Consider the following 15,292-nt stretch of genomic DNA (forward strand, 5'->3'; position numbering starts at 1 on the left):
TGAACCATGGCTCGCTAGCGAGCCAGAATGTGAATCGGACACTCAAAGAAGCTGCGATCGCCCTTGTCTTCCACAGATGAAACGTCGTGTTTAAACGTGAAATCGATTCGACTGCTGTATAATAGCCAGGAACATTTCATTAACAGTGATATTTCCTGCAGTCGAAGTTTACTTCTTACACCATAAAATTTCGTGCAGTTCTAGTTATATACCGGGCATCTGTACAGACGAAAAATATAATCTACTACGTAATATTTAGGAGGACTGAGAGGGGTCTGAACATAGTTTCTTATTATTTTTAAGAATAAAGATCGTTCTGTGTTTTTAAAAGATTAATATAGATTAAAAAGTATTTGCAAGATATAATAGAAGACATTATTTTAGTATAAATATAAGTCTATTTTTTATTAAATACAAGTATATATTTTAGTATAAAATATATTTACTCATTTCATCGTACACTGAAGAGAAAAAGAAACTTGTATACCTGCCTAATAACGTGTAGGGCCCCTGCGAGCACGCAGAAGTGCCACTACACGACGTGGCATGGACTCCACTAATGTCTCAAGTAGGGACACTGGAGGGAACTGACACCATGAATCCTGCAGGGCTGTCCTTAATTCCGTAAGAGTACAAGGAGGTGGAAATCTCTTCTGAACAGTCCGTTTCATGGCATCCCAGATATGCTCAATAATGTTCAAGTCTGGGAGTGGGGCGGAGGGCGGTTGGTGGCCAGCGGAATTGTGTTCCTGGAGCCACTCTGTAGCAATTCTCGACTTGTGAGGTGTCGGATTATCCTGCTGGAATATACCGATCTGTTTGAATGCGCAATGGACATGAAAGAATGGTGATGACCAGATAGGACGCTTACCTACGTGTCACCTGTCAGAGTCGCATATAGAAGTATCAGAGATCACATATCACATCAGCTGCCCACGCCCCTCACCATTACAGAGCCTCCAACAGCTTGAACAGTAAACTGCTGACATGCAGGGTCCATGGGCTGCTGAGGTTGTCTTCATATCCGTACACGTCCATCAGCTCGATACAATTCGAAACGTGACTTGTTCTACCAGGCAACATGTTTCCAGTCATAAACAGTCCAACGTCGGTGCTGACGGACCCGGATGAGGTGTAAAGCTTTCTGTCGTGCAGTCATCAGGGATACGCGAATGGGCCTTCGGCTCCGAAAGCCCATATCGATGGTGTTTCTTTGAATGATTCGCACGCTGACACTTGTTGACTGCGCAGCACTGAAATCTGCAGCAATTTGTGGAAGGGTTGGACTTCCGTCACGTTGAAGGATTCTCTTCAGTCGACGTTGGTCCTGTTCTTGCAGGATCTTTTTCCGTAAGAAGCGATGTCGGAGATTTGATGTTTTACGTGATTCCTGATATTCAAGCTACACTCGTGATATAATCGTGCTGGAAAATACCCACTTCATCGCTGCCTCAGAGATGCTGAGTACCATTGCTCGTGCAACGACTATGACACCAGGTTCAAATTCAGTTATATCTTGATAATCTGCCGTTGTAGCAGCAGTAACCGATTCAAAACTGCGTAGAGGTTCTCTTCCATAGGCGATGCCGATCGCAGAGCCGTATTCTGCCTGCTTACATATCTCTGTATTTGGATACGCCCGCTTATACCAATTTCTTTGGCGGATGAGTGTAAAAATAATCACTGAAATTAATAGCAAAAATAAATATCAGTGAATATAACAACAAGTACAATCTTCAGTTAGGTTTATTTACTAACAACTATTAATTCACTCTATCAGTGAGGTTATTAAACAATGAAAACTTCAAATAGGTGTATAACCACTCACTCCACCAGAAGCCGTGTGTGCTGTGAACAAGACCTTTTGCACATTAGGTGCTCTGTGGGTATGCAGATGAGACTAATGTAGAATTTATCGCCCGAATCATATAGAACGGTAGATTACCGCCACGAAGCTAAAAGCCCACTTGAAAATCAACCCGCACAGGCATCGGGAAAAGGTTTTTTATAAGTTCCTGAGCTCGTCAGGGGCTCTCCCCTGTTGTTTATAGCTGGAGACCTGGCGCTTTCAGTAACATAATTTGCATTGATGGTTGCTGAATCATAGATCTCGACCTGGCAAATAACGTTTCTCGAAACAATGTGCACATCTCTTCAGAACACATTACCTTCGAGGTAAACAACATGTGGAGGATGAATTTACATGATTAAAATTGAAAAATGATGAAAAAATGAATAGCTGGTAGGGTCACCACCACGATGATCCTCGACAATTACGGCGGCTATGGGGCACAGACGTATGATCGACACGAATTACATTTTCAGCTACGATTGCAGTACTATAAAATTACACGAATAGCTTAAGAATTCGAAAAGAGAACACCACAGAGCAATGAATAAAGGAAATATCAGAAAGAATCAGCAGCAGACGAGTGAGCCCAAACGAATTTAGCGCGATAACGAAAAAAATCAGTGATTACGAAAAAAATATCCTCTTTGTAGCAAGGATAAGATTGCAGAAAAATATGCCTGCTAGTGAGTGAGGTGCGTAGATGAAATTATGAAGACTGAAAATAGAAAGCAGATATGAACTCCTCTGCCCTCAGTATAGCGCAATATCTGAAGTCATGACTGCACATAGCAAATATGGTCTTATGATCACTGCTGCCGACGTCGCTGCAGACATATCTCGGTGTGCCGAACTGTAGCTGTTGTAACGGTTGTTGGGTGAGCCGATGTGCTGTGACTGCGAATCGCGGATCTCGTTCCTCCTGATTACTGGTCGCGGATGCAAGAAAATCCCAGGGTGAAATTTGAGCAAATTGTCAGCAGGCAGAAGTCAAGACAGACACGTAGGAGAGGGAGTCCAGAGTAGAATCACCAATCATAAGTTCGAACCAAAATGCTCTCCCAGTTTTTATAGCTCTCCTTTAGAACTCAGAAAGGCACGCCTCACAGTCTACTTAGCCAGTCGCGAAAGGACCTAAGTGCTCTAATGATGAGGGAGCTGGAAATCCGTTCACTGGCTCAACCCATAAAGATATAAATGTGTCCCCCTATGAGATACGGGATATTGAAATGGGAAACGAGTGTTGCCTCTTTTCCACGTTTAGACTTGTTTGTCGGAAATTCTGGATATTTTGTTGTGTTTCGCATAGCATTCCCATGGGGAGGGAGACTGGCTACACATTTCACTTGAGTAAACGTGTTTTAGAGACAACACACAGCTGAATAACGGCAAGTGGACAGTTAAGCATTCGACGCAATGTTCAGTAACAAGCAGAGCTCTCACCCTTTCCGCCAGTGGTTTCCTGTCTGCTACAGAGGATATCAGTCCTGTTTTCCACCGCTAATCGTCCGCGGAGGCTGAGCCAGGAGGATTATCCCTGGAAAGCTCTCCCTACTGTCCGTGCAGACCACTTGCGTGAGACCTGCCTTCTGAGCGACCGGCAGCTCCTCCAGAGAGTGTGAAGGTTCTTGTTTCTGCGCCAGCGAAAACGAGTTCCACTGGTTACTACCAGATGCATTTAATAGTCAAACTACTACAATGTAAAAGATTATGTTAGGCACAAAGAGATGAGTAACCTACGTGGGTGCAAGCTACCAGCTAACCACACATGTAATCAGTGCACCATACGGGTGAAAAGTAGACTATTGAAACCCAAAGTGAAGAAAGAGTGCCTCGTATGCAAATTTACTTGACGACTGGGGTCTCGCAATGGTATTAAAAAATTGACAGGGAAACAAATAACGGGCTCCTATAATTAAACAGAAAGTAACAAAATTAAAAACAGCGTTTAGAGCGTTAAAACTTCAATTTAAACGCAACTCAAATGCTGCAAACATCTTGATAGATTTACGGTGTTTAGGGTTGATGACGTAGCGCCATTTCCAAAACGTCCTGTTTGCCAGGTCCGAACTTCGCAAATGCTAAAATAAAAAAAAAAACACCTTATCTGCCGAGTGAAGACTTCCTATTGGGGAAGTCACCATCGTTCTGCAACGGCCTTGACATAAAAGCAGGAGGGACGGACAGAGCTTCAGGGCTCTCTCTTGCACTTACGTTGAGAAACTCTTCATAAAAAGAGGCGGGATCAGCAGAGATGAACGGCATAAGAAGGCATTACGACACATAATGTGTATTCACAGAACATGTGACCTATAATAGAAAAACTGCAATGATGATCTCTCCATTGGCAAATGATTCCGGAATATCCCCCCATTCGGAGCTCTGCCAAAGTGATGATGACCATGAGGAAAAGATTCAATAACCAACGAAAGGATGATGTTCTACTAGTTGGTGTGTGGAATGTCAGATGTTTGAACGTAATAAGGGAACCAGATAGTCTGAAAGGTGGAATGCTAAGGCTGAATCTCGATAAAATAGGACAGTAGAGTGAAAGACAAGGTTTTCTGGGCAAATGAGTACAGGTAATATGTGCAGCAGCAGCAAATGATAGAACGGGAGTCGGACTCGTTATGAAATGGGACGTAGAGCAGAGAGTGAGTTACTGTGAACTGTTCAGTGATAGAGTTGTTCTTATCAGAATTTACACAAACCAACACCGACACCAATAGTTCATGCGTACATGCCGACGTCGCAAGCAGATAGTCGTTGGGACTGGAATGGTGTCGTAGGGAAAGGAGCAGAGGAAAGGGGTATAGGAGAATATGGGCTTCGTAGTAGGACTGAGAGAGAAGAAAGAGTAATGGAGTTCTACAATAAATTTAAGCCCGAAGTAGCGAATACTCTGTCCAAGAATCATTAGAGGTGGAGGTATGGTTTGAAAAGGCCGGGTAAAACTTGAAGGTCCCAGTTGTATTAGATCATGCTTAGACAGAGACTCCGGAATCAGATATTGGACTGCAAGGCGTACCCAGCAGGAAATATCGACTTACATCACAATTTAGTAATGATGACGAGTAGAATGTAGTTCAGGAGACTAGTCATCAATAATCAACTCGTAAAAAAAGCGGTACACAAGAAGACATCCGTATTAAGTTCTCTGTGGCTGTAGATATTGCGGTACTGAATATCTCAGTAGGTAGTTCAGTTGAAGAGGCACGGACACGCAATATGTACACTTATGTTCAGAAAATGCAAAACACCTTGAACGACTAGAGATAGGACGCTGATATTCAGAGGATATGTTCATTAATATGTTCTTCAGAACAGGTAATTATCACATCGGATCAGCATGTGTCCTGTTGCCTAGTAGGTACATGGTCCACCAAGAGCCCTGATGGGTTTTCCATGCGTAATGGCATCGATGTGAGTAAGGTGCAAATGCCGTCCTGTGGTATAACGACCCATGATGCGTTCACTTGGTTCCAAAGTTCATCTGTAGTAGTTGACAATTGGTCACTGCACTGTACACGGCACTTCACAATATCTCATACATTTTCGACTGGCCACAAGTCTTGTGATCCGGTCGTCCAGGGCAAATGGTTGAGTTCCTGCGACACCAACAAGGCAGATGTTCGTGCTGCAAAATGTGGTCGTGCATTGTCTTGGGAACAATTTCGTCTGGGGTGTTGTGTAGAGGGGGTATGTCTACGGGTCGCAGGAAGTCATTCACGTAGGTCACACTAGTCACATTGCCCTGGACACGCAGCAGCTGTGATGTTTAGTGGTACAACATAAGTCCTTCAGTTGGCTCTGTATGTCTTGCGCGAATGAAGTCACTGTGATGCCCTTCCCTCTCTCTGCAGTTAACTAAAATGCCCTGTATTCGTCCGGAAACACTGTCCGATGCCGTTCTTGTCCCCAGTGAGTCTTTCGCACCGTTTCCGTCTGTGCATTCGTCAAAGTTAGGCGGGGAAGTCGACGACGCGCACGTAGCCCATGGCGTAATAAAGGACGATCGACTGACACTCCCGATAGTGTATGAACGTTACACTGTTCCACTGTTGCGCTAGATCTCGGGGAATGGTGTGGGTAGTGCCACCAGACATATTTCGTGGTGTTCTACGACCTTCGTAAACCACTCTGCACACACCCTTTGCACTGAAGAAACTCCTGGCACGAGCAGCAATTTCCCCGTTGGATGGATCACATCGCCGCGCGGGATTAGCCTAGCGGTCTTTGGCGCAGCAGTCATGGACTGTGCGGCTGATTCCGGCGGAAGTTCGAGTCCTCCCTCGGGCATGGGTGTGTGTGTTTGTCCTTAGGCTAACTAGTGTGTAAGCTTAGGAACTCATGACCTTAGCAGTTAATTCCCACAAGATTTCACACGCATTTGAACATTTTTTGATCACATCCTCCCATGCCAAAAATGTGCCCTCTTTCAAACTCACTGATTAGCAGGTACGGTTCGCGCATACGTCTTCGAGACATCCTGCACGTCTGCTCAAGTCACACTAATCCATTACCTTCGGTGTAAGGCGACAACGAGAGTGTACAAGGACCAGGAGGGAACAATGAGACTTAAAGACCAAAAACGAAGTGACCAGATTAAATATGGTGTAAGACTAGGATATAGTTTCCGCCCTTACCGGTCAATTTATTCATCGGAGAAGGAATAAGAAATAAAAAGAAATTTCAAGTTCGATTAAAATTGAAGTTCAAGGGTCATCAGTGATAAGTTTCGATGATGGCATTGCTATCCTCAGGCAGGTGCAGAATAGTTACAAGATCTGTTCGATGAAATGAACAGTCGAATAAGTACTGAATATGGGTTGAAACTAAATCGAAGGTAGACAAACGTAATGATGGGTAACAGAAATTAAAACAGCAAGACACTTATTACCAAAGTTTGGAAGCACAAAATGGACAAACGTAAGGATTTCTGCTTCCTTGGCAGCAAAATAACCAGTGATCTATGGACGAAGGACGACATGAAAAGTAGACTAGCACTTTCACAAAAGGGCGTTCTTGGAAAAGAGACGTTCGCTAGTATCAAACATAGGCCTTAACAGGAGGAAGAAATTTTCGAGATTGTTTGCCTGGAGCATAGAGGAAAGAGGAATGAGAATTATCAGGGTGTAAACAGAGTATATGTACAAAGGATACCAACGATCTATATTTTACCCTGCAAGGAGAGCAACTGACGCTGGTCAAGAAATTTAAATGCTTAGGCTGTTACACACAAAGTGATGGAGGACTGGAGGCCGAAATACAGCACAGGATAAATAATGGATGGATGAAATGGAGGCAACTGAGCGGAGTATTGTGTGATAAGAAGGTTAGCAGCAGGATGAAAGGAAAGGTTTACACGTCTATGGTGAGACCTGCAATCCTGTATAATGCAGACACTTGGCCAATTACAAAGCCCCAAGAGAAAAAGATGGAAGTGGCAGAAATGAGGATGTTAAAATGGATGAGTGTGGTGACACGAAAGGATTGACTAAGGAATAAGTGCATCAGGGGGAAAGTGAAAGTGGGGCCCATAGGGAAGAAGACCCAAGGAAGTAGGCTAAGATGGTATGGAGATGTACAGAAAAGAGGGGACTACCCCGTGAGGGGAAGAGTTGAAGACCTGGAAATCGAAGGATCAAGGAGAAGTGGGAGGCCGAAACTGAAGTGTAAAGACAAGGTAGCAGGGGACCTACGGGAGAAAGGATGGCTCAGAGAAGAGGCAGTTGCTAGGCATTAATGAAAGAGAAGGATACAGCGATGCAACGCCGACCCCACATGATGTGGGAAAAGTCTGAGATGATGAAGATGATGGTGATGATGTTCGTTTGGAGTACAGAATATTATGGGAGTGAAACAAGGGCTTTGGGAAAAATGGAATAGAAGAGAATCGAAGCGTTTGAGGTGCGGTGCAACGGAGGAGTGTTGAATATTATTTAGAGTGGTAAGGTAAGGAAAGTGAAGGTTCTCTGTAGAGCTTCAAGGAAAGGGACACGTAGAAAACACTGACAACGAGAAGAAACAGGATGATAGGACATCTGTTCAACACATTAGGAAACAACTTCCGTGTTATTAGAGGGGGCTGTAGAGGACAAAAATTGTTGAGGGTGACAGAGATTGCAATAGTCCTTTCAAATAATTAAGGAGTTAGCTAGAAAGTGTTACAGTGAGATGAAAAGTTTTACAGAGGAAAGGATTTAATGCTGGACCTCATCAAACCAACTGATAACTTAAAAGAAATTATAAAAAAACACAGAATCATTGCCATCAGCTACCATTCCGCTTTGGGTCTTCACTTTCCATCTACCGTACAGCATATTCGCTATGTAGGATACCTGTCCTCCTTTGTTAACCTTACCTCAGTCAATGACATCAGACAGTTTTTGTGCTCATTTACTCTTTCTTGACACGAAGTCGTAGATACATGTGCCACATTTTTCTCAGGAATTCACATAATGATGGAAGATAGCCATGACTAACTAATTCATCACTAATAACACAGTCAGCCTACAGATGACAGATGTTGCCACACAGACAGATCTGTGCATTAATCTGAAGTAGACCGCGTTTCAACGTCCCATATTTACTAGCAGTATTGGAAAGCACTTAAGTTATCATTCTTGTTCTTGTCGAAAGCTTCAGATAAAAAATTCGAGCCATTCTGTCATTGCTATCTCTTGCATTCTCTCCTGAGTATAGCTTTTTACAGAAATATATATTACACACGGTTATAGCGGCTACACATCTCGACGGTTGGATCCCCTCAATTATAAGATGAAGGATTCCACTGCCTGGTCTACCCTCAGGGTGCAATCTACGCCTTGGAAGAGCCCCTTGCTGTCGCTGTCTCTCTGCCGCCTGCCTGCCAGTCGGCCATCTTCGTCCGTCCACTGTCGTCTCCGCCCGGGGCTCGCTGCTGCATGCCGCTGTTGTTCTCTGGCTGTCTGTCTGTCAGTCCGCCTGCCTGCCTGCCTGCCTGCCTACCCATCTGTCTGTTCGCCTCCGCCAGGAGATCGCTGCCGCCGTCCGGTGCTTTCCGCAGCCGCCGCCACGTCCGCCGACGCCGGCCGAACGTCCGTAGCCATCCGCCACTCAATCTACCGCCGTCCGCTGCCTACCATCGCTGCCATTCGTCCGTCCGTCAGTCGCCACCCGTCCGCCCATCTGTCCATCACCATCCGTTTGTCATGAGCTTTCCCACCTCCACTGTCATCTACACCTCAATCCCCTCACCTCCACCGTCACTTCCAGGAGTGCCGCCTCTGGCCTCCCCCTTATGTGTAGCATCCCCTCTGCCTCTCACCCATTCCCCCATCTCCTCTCTGCTGCTTAACCCAACATCTATGCCCTTCCCACATCCTCCACACTCACAACAGCTCCCACTCCTGCACCTACTCTTGGCCTCGCTTTCATGTACGTCTCCGCTGCCGCCTTTGCTGCCACCCATCACATGGTCGCCTTAGCCTCTCTCACACCCCCCATCACTTCATCCTGTGCCTCCCCCACCCACATCACATGATGCCAGGACACAATTACCACCACTGAACCGGCTGCACATCCCAGCACCTCCACTGAACCTACAGGATCTGCCACCCAAAACCTCCCTCTCCTTCCCAGACCTCTCCCGTCCTCCCAGCCCATACTCTGCAAAAAAACTCAGAAACATGTAAATGCTGACTCTCCTCCCACCACTTCCTACAAAGAGTCCCTGCAACCTCCTTTTCCCACAGTCGTCTCCATGGATACTACCCCTCATCCTCTCACCCATAACCCAGCCCCCACACCTTTGTCCTGTCAACTATGGACCCCAAGTTCCTTGATGCCCATACCCTCGCCATGGAGATACGAAAGTATCTCCTGGGTGCACCCATCTGATTCCTCACAGGGACTCAGTCCTCATAAAGTCCCCCCCCCCCTCCTTTCATATGGACCTCCTCTGAAACTCACACACATCATTTTCGGCCACCACACATCCCTGACACCCTTCCTCTCTCTTCCTCTCCTCATCAGCCCCAGCCTCCCCGTCGCCCCCCATGTACTCTGCCGTGTATAACTAGCTCAGCCAGTGATCATGGAGGATGCTGTGTTGGCTGAACTGAACTTCCATTACGACCTGGAAATCCTTCCTGCCCACTATTTTCAGTGCCTTCAGTCCCACTTATATCATGCGGATCTTTTCAGAGTTTGCCCCGTCCATCGACAACATCCTTACCTTGGTGCCCTGATTTTCCACCACCACCGCCACCCTTTTCAATCCTCCAAATCTCCTCCCCAATCCTACCACTGCCAGTTCTGCCTCATGTATTATAATGGTTACCTGACCCCCAACCGCAACCTCCCCCACCACCTGTCCCCATTGCAAGGCCTCCCATTTTCTCAAAAACTGCCCCTACCTCTCCACCCCTTCTTTTCTGCAACATCCACAATGGCCCCCATCCCACCTACTCCCCAATTGTAAAACTAGGCCCCTCCTGCAATCTGCAAGCTTACTGTCCCTGTCCTTCCCATCGATCGCCCCATCCAACCCAACAATTCCCTCCATCCACACCACATGGCTGGAGACATCATCCGTTTCCTTAACATAGTTCTCCAAAACATTCACGCTTTCCAGCGTCCCCACATACTCCAACAGATCTCACTCACCATCCACTCCATCTCTGACCTCAACACCTTTGCCACTTACTCTCACAACCAAGCTAACTTCACCTTAACACAATTCAGCACCCTAGTTTAAGCATCTTCCCTCCACTGTCTTTAACCCCGTCTCTTCCCATCATGGTGTGACATGAGTGTCCCACACTCTCCCAGAACATCTGCTCCTTCTGCACCAACAAATACATTCACATGAATACCCCCTCCCACCACCGGTTTGACACCTTCCTCCTGAACGAAACCTTTCTCCAGCCCCACCATGCTATCAGACATTCTCCCTATATCCTCCACTAAACTGATGCTCCTGGTCCTTGAGCGCAAGGTGGAGTTGCCATCGGCCACCTTCAGCACATCCCCATCTGGCTGCAACCCCTCCTCATGGACCACTGAACATCTTATCCTCAACGTTTTCTGCCTCTCCTTCACCGTTACCTGCACCATTATCTGTGTCTGCTCCACTGCTGCTGTTCCCTATGACTTCATCTCGCATGTTGACTGCACCTTCTCCACCTATGTCATTGCTGCCGACATCAACATCCATAGCTGCTCCCCTGCCGCCCTCCTCATGATCCAAGGAGATGTTGTTCCCCTTCCCCAGCAAACCTCTCCCTAAAGGAACAACACCCCTGATGTTGTTTTTGTCACCATGTATCTCCATCAACCACCTTGACTCCACAGATAATGACCACCTCCCCATTCTTCCCACCATAATGTCTGCTCACCATCCCCCTCTGGTTCCCCACCCTGCAGCCCCACCCAAGGTAGTCCATGACTACCATCGTACCGACTGGGATACCTACAGGGAATCCATTGCCACCCAAGTCGAAAGCCACCCTCTTACAATTCACCAACCTGACAAGTTCATCCATGCCTCTTCCTTCCTTCCGGAGGCCATTACTGATGCTGTAGAGGCCCATGTCCATACTACTATATCCACCGCCACCACCCCACTCCTCCTCTATGATCTGTCCTTCTCCTCCATGAACCCCACTGCCTCTATGGTCCCTTCCTACACACTAGTGACAGGGATAACTCCAAAGTCATTGACAAATACAGCCATATATTCAGAACCCCATGACAGCAATGAAACGGAAGGACTGGCCCCAGACCTGTACATGAGTCAACCCCACCCTCCCTATAAACTTCTCCAAGTACTTTTCAGCCTTCCATCGCCTTATGGGTTCCCATTACACACCACATTACACCCTCCTCCATTACGACCTACACCTTCCCACCAACCTCAGTAAGGCCAACCGCTTCACTTCCCTTCTTTCCAATGCCTTCTCTGTCCCCACCTTGATTATTCTCTTCTCCCCACTGTCATGGAACACGCCAATACCTTGGTTGCTCCACTTGCTACCAGTCTCCAGTACTTTGGGCCGTACATTAAACATTAAACTTATCCTCCAGTTAAAATGGAACACGGCCCCTGATCATGACTGTATCAGCTACCGCTATCTTGGAGAATGCCCATTGTCCTTCCTGACTGTCCTTGCCAGTTTATATGATATACTCTCTACCAGCTTCTGTGGAAGACTTCCCACGTCCTCTCATTCCTCAAACCCATCAAACCACCTTCCATCGCCTCTTCCTACCCTCCCATCTGCCTCACCTCTGTCTTCAGTAAGGTTTAAGACAAACTCCTTAACCTCATACACTTTCTCTCCCTCCAACTTATCTCTCATCGCTCTGCCATTTTCGTTTCCTTTGACCTCCAAAGTGCCTATGACCATGTTAGGCATTCTGGTCTTCTCTTTAAACTCCAAACCTACACCCTGCCTATCAATTTGGTCTATCTGATCGCTTCCTTCCTCTCACACTATCCTTCCTTTGTAACCCTCCATGACACCAACTCCAGTACCTTTTATTCTATTATTAGCGTCCGCAAGGTCTCTGGCCTCTCCCCTCTCCTCTCGTACAGACTGCCGATATGCACAAGCCATCCCCACCTGTCCATCTCCTACAATATGCTGATGACACTGCCTTCCTAGCTCTCTATCCTACCCTTCAACAGTCCCAACATACCCTCCAAACCCACCTTGATCTGTTCACCATTTATGGTTGTCCCATTCAGCTCACCCCTACCCTGAAATACTTTGGCTTCACCCTCGACTGTCACCTCACCTCGCTCATCTCCTGACCATCCAGCAGAAAGCCCTTGCCTGTTTCCGTCTCCTAAAACTCCTGTCTGGCCACATGTGGGGATTGCATCCTTCCGCCACCCTCCACACTTAAAAATCCCTCATCCATCCTATGCTCAGTTATGCCAGCGTTGCCTGGATCTCCACCCCACCTCCCCCCAGCTTTTATAAGCCCATCTAAATCCTAGAACGCCATGTGCTCCACCTTCCCATCCATATCTGCCTTCCTTCTCCCACACGACTCCCTTAGGCCCCCCTCCTTTCCTCCAACATCTCTGCACCCTTTACAGTTCCCTCAGGCTTGGTCTCCCCCACCACCTGGTTTCCTCCTCCCTGTCCACCCCATCCCACTTCCGCGCCTCTATCGCTGTATCTCTCCCTCTCTCCACCTCCACACCCTCCATCTCCTTCATCAGGGCAATTTCCAGCACCTCCCCCTCCTGGATGTTGGACTTTGCCGTGATATCTACCATTCCTACCAACTGTAGCAAGACCTTGTTCCTCCTCCCTTGACAGAGCCCCATTTTCCTCTCTCCTCCGTCTCCCAGAGCAGATTTTCCTCCTTCCGACTCTGAGTCCCTGCACCCCCTCCTTGGCTGTTTTCCTCTCCCATCCCTTCCCTCCCCAGCCCTCCTTCAGCTCAACCGCCACCTCAAACCTCTTTCTCTCCCTCCTTGTCGCCTCCTTTTCCTTTCTCCCTTGTCCCCTGGCAGCTCCTTCCAGGTTTTTATTCTTTCCCAAGAGTGCTGCATTGATGTTGTGTTCGGTGCCGTGATCTAATGTCATAAAGTGATGTGGTTTTAATTGTGTGCTCGAACTGTATATAGTCCATGATTGTTCCGTGCTACGCCGTCCGTTAAGTGGCTGTTTTAATCCGTGTGCTTCTTTTTACGCTCTGGCCGTACTTTGTACGGTGTCTTTTAATACAGTTTGTGTTTTTTTTGTGTGTAAAATATTTTTTAGATTTTTTCTCCGTTTCACAGTTGCCGCTTTTTGTCTGCCTTCATCTCTTCTGTTACCTTTTTCCTATGTTTCGTCATCTTTTCTTCTTTATATCGTTTTAAATGTCTTCCTGTCTACTTGTAATGTAGACGCTGCGTTTTATGCAAAAACATTGGAAGCGCTTAAGGTGCGATCACGAGACAAATGAAATCAAATTACATCAGAACGCTGTGATGAGGCTTCGCAGTGATGTTTGGCCCAGTTGTACGGCAACACAAAACAAATTAAATGCGAGGGCCTGTCAAAAAGCTTTTAATATTTACAGATTTGTTTGCAAGTAGGATCTGCAGTCATGGTACTCACACATTGTAATGAGTTGCAGAAGAGCATAAAGCGATAATGGAATGCCTCCAACATGAAGTTTAATTAGAATATGGTGGGACATTTTGAATTATTCGGACTTCCGTCAGACCCTATCCTAACGTCCAGCTGCAGTTGTTGCTGGCATTCTTCTTCTATCAGTTTTTCCTGAGAGGGCTAAATCGCCATGGCTCCAAAAACGATTGATCACCACAGGTAAAGTACTGTACACGCTAAACCATTGAACATTTTGTGTGTCAGTGTTTCGGACGTAGAACTGCTGAAACCAATACAAATGTGCAAACTCGGCATAACAATGACAAGAATTTAGTAGAGGCAAACGTATCACAATCAAGAGTGTGAAAGAGAGAGACATCCAGTTTTATAGTTCGAACTACGTTTCAGTCACATTGCATTCAGTAAGAATACTGGCAAAACGATATAACAGTGACAGCCCAGGTGTACTGTTTAGGAGCGGTCACTGCCTTCTGCTGCTCTCCAGTCACGCAGTCGGTCGACAGGGCCCTGCCTGTCTACCACGGTATCTTACATTAGAGGTCCCCAAACATTTATGTCTTGTAGCCTACGTGCCAGATGTTTCTGTTTCGAATCGACCCCCTTCCTTCCATATCTAATGTTTTACAACCGTTATGTAACTATTACATTATTCATCAACTTCAACTGCGTTTTTGACAACTGGCATAGTCATAGCCACTTTGATGGGTTTAACTGTAAAAGCAGTGAAAAACGTAAGAACAACATTAAGTGTTATTGATTTATTACTTTGAATGACAAGAATGCATATGTAGGAAAAGGAATACAAACATGTTTTCAAAGGGAGCATGATGCTGTATTAGCGATCTTAAATTTCCTCGGTCATGAACTTCCAGTCTGTTTCCTTTCTCTTTCTTTATTCCTAGACTGGCAAAGAAGTTGAAATCCCTTCACACGATGAATGAAGAAGGAAAGGCTAACGAAAACATTCTCATGGTACTCCATAACACGTGGTATGTAAGCGGTATGTCTCCCTGAAACCAGAATTGCTGATGTCCGCTTCTAATTGCATCTTCAGCTCTTCGTTAGTGTTTATTCCGATCTTTTAATATGACATGCGTTTCTTCAGTATCATTGTATAGACTAGAATCCACCGTGGTATTTTCATAGTCAATACATACTCAAATCTACTTTCGAAGTCTATCCGACATACATTTCAATGTTGAACGTGTGTTGTAACGTCATCATCCTGGTAGGCTGTATGCAAAAGTTTCACGAATTCTCGCCCCCAGGGATTTTTTTTTCAGTAGTTTAATTCTGGCAGTAGGAGCAAATACGATGGACTTTG

Source organism: Schistocerca piceifrons, chromosome 3 (assembly GCF_021461385.2).
Source record: "Schistocerca piceifrons isolate TAMUIC-IGC-003096 chromosome 3, iqSchPice1.1, whole genome shotgun sequence".
Lineage (NCBI taxonomy): Eukaryota > Metazoa > Arthropoda > Insecta > Orthoptera > Acrididae > Schistocerca > Schistocerca piceifrons.